Source organism: Cornus florida, unplaced genomic scaffold (genome assembly GCF_030987335.1).
Source record: "Cornus florida cultivar Cherokee Brave unplaced genomic scaffold, ASM3098733v1 CherokeeBrave_3.0.0_Hap2_Chr11, whole genome shotgun sequence".
Classification (NCBI taxonomy): domain Eukaryota; kingdom Viridiplantae; phylum Streptophyta; class Magnoliopsida; order Cornales; family Cornaceae; genus Cornus; species Cornus florida.
This window is the reverse complement of record NW_026775581.1, coordinates 79,492,639-79,504,394: the sequence shown is the minus strand read 5'-3', so window position 1 is coordinate 79,504,394 and position 11,756 is coordinate 79,492,639.

Genomic DNA, 11,756 nt, shown 5'->3' with positions numbered 1-11,756 from the left:
GTGTCTCATCATTCTCAGTATTTATATTAGGTGTGTCCACAGGGGCTATATCTGACGTGCCAACCATCTCCTCTAACACTATCTGGCTACTAGGTCTGTGGTTCATAATATAATCCTCCTCCAGGTAAACAGCATGAGTGCTGACAATAACCTTATTGTCCCTGGGATCATAAAATAATCCACCTCTAGTGCCCTTATGATAGCCAACAAACAAGCATGCATCTGATCTTGCTTCCAACTTGTCTGCCTGTTTCTTTCACACGTGTGCTGGACACCCCCATATATGCATGTGATTTAAACTAGGTTTATGTCCAAACCACAGCTCATATGGCGTTCCTGAAACAGACTTGGATGGAACACAGTTCAAAATATACATCGCTGATTCTAAGGCTAATCCCCAAAATGATAGAGGTAATGTAGCAAAACTCATCATAGATCTAACCATGTTAAATAAAGTTCTGTTTTTCCTTTCTGCCACTCCATTCTGTTGAGGGCAGTCAGGTGTGGATAACTGGCGCACAATACCCTCATTGACCATATAATCCTTGAACTCCCCCAAGAGGTATTCACCTCCTCGATCAGATCGAAGTGTTTTGATAAGTTTACCTAATCTACGCTCCACTTCCGCTTGAAACTTACGGAATTTTCCATAAGCTTCTGACTTGTGTCGCATTAGGTAAATATATCCAAAACGTGAATAATCATCAATGAAAGTGATGAAGTACTCAAACCCTCTTCTCGCTTGGGTGTTCATGGGACCACACACGTCTGTGTGCACCAACTCTAATTGTTCTTTGGCTCTATATCCTTTGGCTGAGTAAGCCCTTCGAGTCATCTTTCCTTCAATACAGGATTCACAAGTTGGCATAGGCTCCTCTGCCTCACAAGGTAAAAAACCTTCTTTAATTAACCTTTGAATCCTATTTTGATTGATGTGACCCAATCGTAGATGCCAATGATACAATGAATTTGGAGAAACTGCTTTTCTTTTAACATTCAATCTAGATGAAGTTGCATTTAATTCATAATTTTGCATTTGATATGAGCTAGGAGTTAAAACATATAGATTATCTTTCAATGCACCAGAAGTTATAACACAACCATTTAATTTAATTAAAGCATTTTTTCCAAAAGTAAAAATATAATTTTTGCAAACCAACGAAGAAACTGAAATTAAATTGTACCTAACATTTGGCGCAAAAAGACAATCTTCTAAAATAAGACTCCTCCCACTATCAAACTGCATATGAACCACTCCCACTGTTTTAGCTTCCACCTTGGCATTAGACCCCATATGCAAGTATATCTCTCTTTCATTGAGGCTTCTGGACTCCTGGAATCCCCGCAATGAATTGCAAACATGATTAGTGGCTCCAAAATCTATGCACCAGGAATCTATAGATTCAACCACATTACATGCCTCAACAATGAATATACCTTTTCCTTTGCCTTGTGTGCGAAGTATTGGGCAGTTAGGTTTCCAGTGACCCGGTTGACCGCAATGGAAACAGTTTCCTTCACCTTCAACCCGTACTTTCTTCTTTCCCTTATCCTTTTGGATTACTTTGTTTGGCACAACCACAGTTTTGGCACCATCCTTCTTCTTTTTCTTACCCCTCCTCTTGGGCCTAGAAGTGGATGGTCCAGCAGACTGAGTGTAGTTGATAGATGCACCCTTGCTTTTGTTTATCCCTTCAAAGGTTACCAACTCATTCAATAGTTCAGCGAGTGTGTACTCAAGCTTATTCATATAATAATTAACCCTAAAAGAGTTAAATGAGTTTGGCAATGAAGCGATAATCATGTCAACCTGAAGTTCACCATCCAAGTTGCATCCAAGGATCTCCAGTTCATTTAAAAAACCAATCATTTTTAAAGCATGTTCCCGAACTGAAGTACCTTGGACCATCTTAATGGTCATCAAATTTGTCATAGCATTTTGGCGTGCACTCTTACCAATTTGTCCAAACATTTCCTTAAGGTTAAGCATGATGTCTGCAGAAGTGAGATTTTGAAGATGTTGACTTTGGAGTACATTCGAGAGTGAAGCAAGAATGTAGCACCTAGTCATCTCATTTGCTTTATTCCATTTCTTAAAAACTTCATGCTCCTCAGGTTGATCCTCAGGCAAAGGTGGAGAAGGCCTGGGAGTAGTAAGCACATAATTCAACCCCTCATATGTGAGTACAATATCTAGTTGCCTTTTCCAATCGATATAATTAGGTCCAGTTAATCGATTTTCTTTTAGTATGTTTGCAAGTGGACTGAATGGACTAGTCATGATAAATCTGAAAATAAAAGCATTCATACAATAAATAAAGTGAATAATAATAAAGTGAATAATAATAATCATGCAAGTATATAAAATAATTAATTAATTGTGGGTCCCTTAACCACATTGCATGAAAAATCGGACAATCAATATGCCAATAACTTATCCGGTTGGCGGAATTCATTATTACTTATTGACGAGAATAACTCATTATTTCCATATTTCTTTAGACAATGCCTTATCTATATATGAAATAATTCCCGATTAGATTTAACCTTTCTAAAATCACCTAGTATAGACCACTCCGTTGGGGAGCTAATACTATTGATTTTAGATTGAGTGTATAACATAATTAATGCTCCAACGGAAAAACAAATATTAAATATATTGCCATTAACAGCTTGGACTCTTTAAATCATGCGTAGGGCCTTATTTTTAAAGATCTAACTATAATGGTTATTTAATAAATATATTTTCGTGAGACAACCATTCTTGTAATCTAGACTCTTTAAATCATGCGTGGAGCCTTATTTTTAAAGATCTAATCATAATGGTTATAATTACAAAGGCCATGGGGTAATGTATAAAAAATCTCCGCTCCCACTCAATTTTTTAATAATAAAAAATTAGGGTTTTCAATTCATAATTTAATGCATGCAAAACGCCTTGATTTTAATCCAATTAAATTAGAAAATATATGGATTTTAAATGATTCACTAATATTTAATTTGAGGCAAAAAATAATTTACAAAAAATAATTTTTCTGTTTCCCAATAAATGCCCTCAAATTAATTAGCAATCTAATCCTATTTATCTTCATAATTTAATTAATATAAATCAAGCCATTAAAAAAAAATCATGGATCCAATGCATGAACAATTATAATAAGCATTAAATTATTCCATGCATCAAATAATAGACAGAAGCAATATAAATGGCCAATGGATTCAGCTTTTAACATTTAAAAACTATTCTTGCTGTACGGGCGTCCTTCAACTGTCTGTAAACACCCATAGGAAGCTTGTACGCGTCAGGAGAAGTAAAACACCGCTTGGAACGAGCCCAGAGGACCCCACACGCGCTGGCACGCTCCTAGGGCAGGCTGCAAGACTCGGCACGCGCTCCCACGGACGCGCCTCCACGCGCCTTCACGCGCGTGGAGGACAAAACCTCCTTGGCTGGCGCGTGAGATCCACGCGCCAGCTTGCCCATTAACTAGTCCACTCCTGGCGCGTGTGGAACACGCGCCAGGCTCACCTAACCGCTGCCACACCTGATCCGGGCCACCTCCGACGCCTCTTCTCGCCGCCGGCGAAGCTCCGGCCACCGGAAAAACGCCGAAAAAATTCCAAAAAATCCGGAAAAATCCCAGAAAATTAAATTAAGCCTAAAAAAATTCCCGAAAAATTTGAAAAAATTTCAGAAAATTACTGAAGCATAATTTAACCCTTTCGGACCCTCTTGAAGCTTCATAGCATCATTTGATGAATATTACATGGCTTTAATAAATACTTACAATTTGAAATACAATGGAAAAAATTAAATTATATCATTGAATTTTCAAACGGCTAAAACAAAGCCTTAATTACATTCATCCAAAAATAAAATTAAATTCTATATACCTATAAACTTCATCCATGGCCCAAACACACATCATCATCCATTCACAATTATACATACATCATCATGTATTAATATATATCAACATAATAAATCATACATCAACATATATCAATAATTTTATATATGTATATATAATTTGGATCCATGAATATGATTTTTATAAACACATGTTCTCTGGTAATGAATCAAACCATGTGCTCTGATACCACTGTTGGGAAACGTGCAAGTTTTTAAAACTTTTTGAGGGATTTGCAATCATTGATCTTGATTTATTACATAGAGACAAGTTTTATGCAAAAATAAATAAAAGATGATGCATAATTCAATAAACAGATTGAATACTTACATCAAAGGTCTGAGTAAACCTTTTGAACTTTCCTCTAAAGTGAATGTTCTCACTTATAGTAGATCCCTTTAGCAAGATCCTTTCTCCTTCTTTTGATTATTATCTTCCCTTTAGGAATCACCAATATGCCTTGATGAATGACCTTGGAATCTAGGCTGGTGGTAGCCTCCTTTAGAAGAGAAAATAAAACCCTAAAATCTAGAGAGAGAAAGTGTATTCCTTTTTCTTGTTCTCCAAGTCACACCAAAAATATATATGAACTCATGTATATATAGACAAAATAAAAATAAGAATAAGGAAACAATAAATCATTCTCCATCTCTAATTCAACTTTCTCAATTCTAACATGACTCCAATATCAACTTGGGCTATTGGTGAGAATCCTTTTGGGCTTACTATTTTCTTGGCTCCTATAAATTAATAATTGGTCCAGTCCATTAAACCATGGACCCGATTCAATTAATTCATAAATTAATTTCTACTCCACTAAAAGAAATTAATTGCACTCCAATTAAATAGTAAATAACCTCTAAGTCAATGTTGCACTTTGACCCCTCTATGCTTAATTATTTATCGGATAATTAAAGCCATCAATCCGACAACATAATTAATATAATTATTTTGTTACCTTTGATTATTTCCGGCTCGATCACAATAAAATATTTATTTGACAAAAAATAATAATAATTTATTAAATAAATATATATAGAAAACATTTGTCTAAAACATACGAAGGCCTTCGAATTTAATTTGTGATCAACCATAATCAAAACAAAATAAATACAAATAGCACTGATGCACATATTGAGAATATAGACCTCTAATTATTAATTACATAACTACCCAAAGTGTCGATCTAAGGATCCCAAGGTATCCGCCGAACAAATCAAAGTAATTATTAATTAATAAAAGAGTCTATACTTCTCTCATGCTTGACAGTCAAAAGCCATGACTGTGATAGAGAGCAATTGCATACGACAACTCTCGCAATATATCTCAATCTATCGTGGACTTGGTTTAAGTCTTAACTAATTAAATGTCCATCCATAATTACCGACTTTAAACCATTTATGATTACTAATTTATAACATAGTATTAATTGCCATTACATACATATAAATATATTTTGTAATCAAGTGGACACAATCAATTCCATAATGAATCGAACAAATAATACATTCCATTCACCAATTGTATAATGCTTTAATAATAATATCCAGATAAGGAACCATGACTTTTACAATCCAAAATTAGAATTTGCTATGCTAGGGCACACATATCCTAACAATAGTTACATTAGTAAGTCTAGGATTTTGTGATCCATGACTGAGAAATTGGAGTGGAGGAGTTGGGGAAGTAGTGTTTTGACAGATATTAATTATGAACAGAACTCCATGCAAATTAGTTGGGTTAGAACATATGACATTGAGGTTGAAATTTAGAGTATAAGTTTGCAATTTATTGTAATTAGGACTATGAGTTGGTACTGGTATATTGGTATTTATTTATTTATTAATTAAATATTAATTATGGTGTTTGATAAACTCGTGATATTATGAGTAGGAATTATTAAATGTATTTAGTGTTTAATTGAAGTGATTAAATTAGGTGAAGTAGTAGTCTGGGACTTACCCATTGATGAGTTTGTTGAGCGCAGTCAGGGACTGTCTACGAGAGTGAATTACTCTTTTGTTATGGCTATTGGGCTAAAGGTGCTCGTAGTATGTGGACGCGGTCAAGGGTCATCTGGGTGAGTAGACGTACAATTCAGCCACATGTGTGTAGTTGGTAGTCAGGGACAATGCAATTCACATCATTTATTTGGAGTGGAGCCAGGTGCTCATGTGAGGTAATGGCAATAGAATGCCAACTGGTTGAGGGGAGCCAGGGCTCATGTGAGGTAAGTGAAATTTTTAGTAATTTAAATTCTAGATGGGTTATAAGTTCACAGTTTGAGTAATGTTATAGAATGACGATGATTTGTAGATATTTTTTTTTTGAATGGTAAAACAAACACACATACACATTTTTGCCCATGCCTGGGCTCGAACACCTCCCTTCTTCTTTAAAGATGGGGAAGTCATACCATTGGGCCAAAGACCCTTTGGTAATTTGTAGATATTTCGTGGGCACTTATATATGTATATTTATACGGATTTTAAGTAAGGATTGACTTGTTGAACGATGATAGTATTTAGCAATTTCTTGTTGAGCTTGTGAGCTCACCCCTTTATTACTTTCAAGTGCACATGGATTTAGTTTGCAAAGGAGGCTCAATGGGAGATGGAGATTTTCCGGATTTCCACATATTGATTTTATTTTTGTTTCTTAGCAAACACTTTGTAATAAGATTTATTTAGTTGGTGGAATTTTTATTAGTTGGCATGTAATAGATTTCCTTTGGATTGATGGATTTTTAAATACAATGTATTCTTACTGATTTTATCATAGATTATGGTGGATGAATGATGTGAGTCACGTACCAAATTTTAGTATAAGACAAGGGTTCTAGTGTTGGAATTTTTTGGGGCATTACAGGCCAGTCCATAGAAAATTGTTGAATATTTTGGTTAGACCAAAGGTTCTAGGACATATATAGGAAGGATAAACATGCAGGACCAATAGAGTTGTATGCTGATTAAGATGGATTTTATAAGTTATAGCCAACTAGGATTTGAGAGGAATTATGGCCAATTCTAGAAGTGATTATGTTAACCAACTTTTTGCAATGTGCTGATTTGAACCTTTTGGACATTATGGGGGTTGTGTGTGTGTGTGAATTGTGAAGTGGGGGGCTTTATTTATAGAGTGGAGTATAAGAATCTCCAAAATTCTGTAGAACCAAACAATGATCAAGGGTTGAAAATGATTAATCTTAGAAAGCAAAATGAGGTGGAGGGCTGAGATATGATTTTTTTCAAAAGTAGGGAGGTGGCGCATGTCCAGACATGCCATTTTTGAATTTTACATTTTTGGTTAATTACAATGTTGCACTACATTTTTCAAAAATAGCATTTCTTGCCATTTTTGAATTTCTAAGCAAATTTTTTGGGATTTTTGACCTTAGGATCGATGATGTCATATATGTGATGTCATTTATTTTGTCCCCTAGTGAGGACGGGACAACTCAACACAGATGTGAATTGATAATTTTACCCTTAGGACTGGAATTTTGATCAAATGAGTATATGGACTGGAACATAGCCAATATTATAATGGTTTCTAAGGTTTTTGGACCTTCTGAACACAATGACGATATTTGTTTGACCGATTTTTTGAAAAGTTAAAGTTCGTGCTAACCGAAGATAGGTTATTATTAACAAACATTCATGATTTATCTTTCTTTAAATTGAATTAAATTGAATGTTAATGATTTTTATTTCCGAGTTATACATAAAATTGAAATCCCAAGGTTAAGACAATTGACCATAGTATGAGATTCGTGGTGAAGTCAAGTCCTAAGATCTTCTCTTTCTGATCTCAATCTTTACTTTTATTATTTTTCTATTTATGCTATTGAATTTTGTCACAATAAACACAAACTTTTCTCTAAATTAAAATAGAAATTAATTTTAGACTTGATAAAACCACCATAGTCCCTGAGGTTCGACACCCTCTAAGTAGTTCTGTCCTGCAAAGGATTCGTACTATTACGAGTGGTAAAATAACACGTACACATCATATACATGGTCATTTTTGTAGCTATCTACGTGTTTATTTGTCATATTTGTTTACCCCCTTTTCATCTATTAACTGTTTTGTTAATTTCTTACAAAAAGGGGAAGAAATATGCATTATTAAGGGGGGATTTATTCATTAAGGGGGAGTTATCTTTGCTTACCTTTGTTAAACTTTCACAAATAGTGTTGTTTAAGTTTTGTGCAGATTACATATAATTTGATTGTCAAAGCAAGAATGAAGCTACTTTTGAAGAAAATATAAAGAAGTTGTTTTGTTTTATATTTTTGGGCAAAATTGTAATTTACTTTCACTGCTTGGGTAAATTATAATTTGTCTAGGTGTTTTGTCATGAAATTGCCAAAGAGGGATATTGTGAAGTACAAATGTAATTGACATATTTCGGTGATCAAAACGAAATGCAAATCAAGTTGTAATTTTCCATTTATATTTGTGTATCAGTTTCGGAAGCAAAAAAGTCAAGTGAAGATACTCATGCCAACTCCAGTTCGACATTAAACAATATTTAGTTAAGGTAAAAGTGTGTGAGGATCACTTAGAGAGTATTTGAAGTTAGGTAGAGTATTTAGGGTTTTTTAGTAGTCCAACAACCAGTTGAACTTCACAATGAAGCATGTTGCATTACTTGAGCAAAAATGGTACTCAATAAAAGTCCAACCGGTTGCACTTCCAACTAGAGTCCAACTAGTTGCACTTTTAATTGGAACCGGTTGCATTACCTTAGCAAAAATAAAACTCAATAAAAGTTCAACCGATTGCACTTTCAAGTAGAATCAGTTGCACTTGTCCTGGACATAAAAAGGAAAGTATTGTTTTAGTTAACTTTTATTACCTTTTCAAGTCTGAATTATAGGGATGTTTTAGCATGAATTTGTACATATTTTTTTTTAAAACCCTAATAGGTCTTTCTAATCGTCTATAAAAAAAACTCTTATGCACACAAAATTCATCACAAATTTTTTATTGAATATTTCAAAAACCCTAGAGAGCCTTTTGTGTGAGTTTTTCATAGTTTGTTATTTTTCACATTGAGAGCACACATACCATACACGTGAGTGATTTAAAATGTTATTCTTTATATGATTAGAGTCCAAATAATTGATGATCCATTAATACCATTAAAAAAAAGTAAAGCTTCTATTTGTCTTCATTAATTCAGATTTGAAGAAAAAGAGGGAGCGATCACACTTTGAAGGGGCCAAAGTATTCACTAAGTGACGTTGTTGATCTACCAATAATCCTTCTACTAGGATAAACGGAGTAAGCCTGAAGTCGAAAGGGTTTGGACGGGTGAGTTGCAAAGTGGAATACCCCTAGTTTTCAAAATGATATAATTGGAATTAAAATTTTCTTTCTTGTACATTTTTAGTTGATTATGTGGCTATGTGCTTATGTGGGAAATTGTTTATTTGTTTAATTGTTTATTTTAAGTATGTGATTTAATTATGTGGTAATTGTTTGTAAAATTGCGTGGTTTAATTGTAAGTAAACTGTTAGGATTAAATGACATGTTGCTTTATGTTTTATTTTAATTTTATTTTAAAAAGGAGTTGGATTTGGATAATAGTAATGGACCAACCCAAAGGGTGGTATAGACTACTTGGATAGGAGGTTTGATGGGTACGGATATTCACCCATATATGGATGGTGGTATATATTAAGATATATTAGAGTCTATATGTATATAAAGATGGAGTAATATTATTATTTTTAATGGAACTAATAATATTGTTAGGATGATTAATATTTCTATATAGTTATAAATTGTTTTATATAGATATGATATATCACGTACATAGACTATGCCTTATGTATATATTTATTTATCACAATATTTTAATTATATGTAATTATGTTTTGATTTATCTTTTCGTCCGACTTAGTTTTCAATTAGGATTAGGGTTGGATTCTATGTAACCTATATATATACATAGGTTGGTCTGCACTAGGGTTTGAAAACCCTTATAGCAGCAGAGAGAGGGATGTGAGAACAGAGAGAGAAATTGAGAGGAAGGAAAGCTAGGGTTCAGGGCAGAACCGAGGAGGAGGAGGAACAGGGGCTAGCTCGTGGGTTAAACCAAGAGCGGCAGAGGAGGTTTAACAGTAGCTAAGGTCGTCGGAAAACCTAGGAAGAAGACGGTTAAAGGTTTCAAACCGAAACCTTAAGAGGCAAGTTTTATTCCAACTCTTTCCCCAAGACTTGTGTTCTGTGCATGCCTAGGTAGTCTCCAGGAGTTTAACGGACATTAACAATGATCTCTTAATCATGCTTGAATTGATTGGAATTGAATTTCATTGAATCGAATTAAAACGGTGGTTACAGTAAATATATGTTTTTGGTTTGATTCTTGATTTTCTTTGTACGCAAACTTATTTTGATTCATGTAAGTGATGTGTAAATACTACTTATAATTAATTGAGACTGCTTGGAACTTAGAACAGAGGGTTAGGAACCTTAACAAGGGCAGTCGGAAAGTCAGAAAGTAGCTGGAGACGAAGAAAACGGACACTGGGAGGAGTGGAGGCGGCTCCCTCTTCAATAGAGGCGGCTCCATTGAAGTGTAGCCGGCTCCACACTAGGTAGAGGCGGCTCTACATTTTATTGGAGCCGGCTCTACATTTTAATGGAACCGGCTCTTTGCTGATTTTTTATTTTTTATTTTTATTTTTCGTTTTAGTGCGTTCTGAAATTGTTTGGGCACTGTTTTGGACCAGTCGAGGTTCCTAAACTATTTTTGAATGTTAAGAGGGTACTAAATATTAATTCATGGTGTATTAAAACCCTAGGATGCATAACTTAAGTATATATGCTAAAGATTTTGAACAGTATGGAAGTTTAAAACAAGTCTGTTAATGGTTAGAGAGAACTTAATTGCTTGATTTGATGTTAGCAATTTAAATGACTGATATATGATTTCTAAATCTACACTGGATGTATAATAGGGTCATATATATGTTAGACTCTATTTGTGCTTATGTTAGATTTTAATTAAGGAACCATTAAATTCTGTTCCGTTAAGTAAATGGATGTTGCTCTGGATTTTAATTGTTGAACTGCTTTATCTGCTTCATCAATTATTGATTGGATTTGTGGATAAAATAAGCATGCTGATTCATATAATTTATATTATGCTTATTAGGAATTAATTGATGTTTACATGTATGATCTGTACTATCAATTATTGGACTTTGCGGAGTAGTATCAAATAAGCCTGTTAAATTACACAAAATTTGATCATGCTTAGTATGGAACAATTGATGTTTGTATTTAATTATCAAGTGTTGGATGTATGTATTAGTTGATATTTACTTTCATTATCTGTTTTATCAACTACTGGATGGATGTATTGTATGCACCGGTATGGGATGGTGGCATACTAGGGACGGATTAGTTTCAAAATACTAAATCCTACCTATATGGAATAAGGGAATGGATTATAAAATAAATCCTACTTATATTTAAGTTAGATCAGCTAAAACAAAGTTGAATGACTAACTAGATTACTTGCTATAGATATGTAAGTCAGTGCAGCTGAACAAGCTGGATGGCTTATTGGATTTCTTATGGATGGATAGGATAGGACTTTAAATATATTTTTATGGTATCACGATATGAGCTTGAGTCTCATGATTGATGGTTAGAGCGCATATATGCAGTGGATGCGTAGCTGACTATGATAGGTTGAGGTGTACCCTGTTAGGCTTAAGTACTCATGCCCACTTAGGTGCGTTTTGCATTTTGCCTTCTATTCAAGTTGAGACCCCCCTTTGTAGTCCAGTGAATGTCCCTTAGTGTGGATATATATATGTATGGAC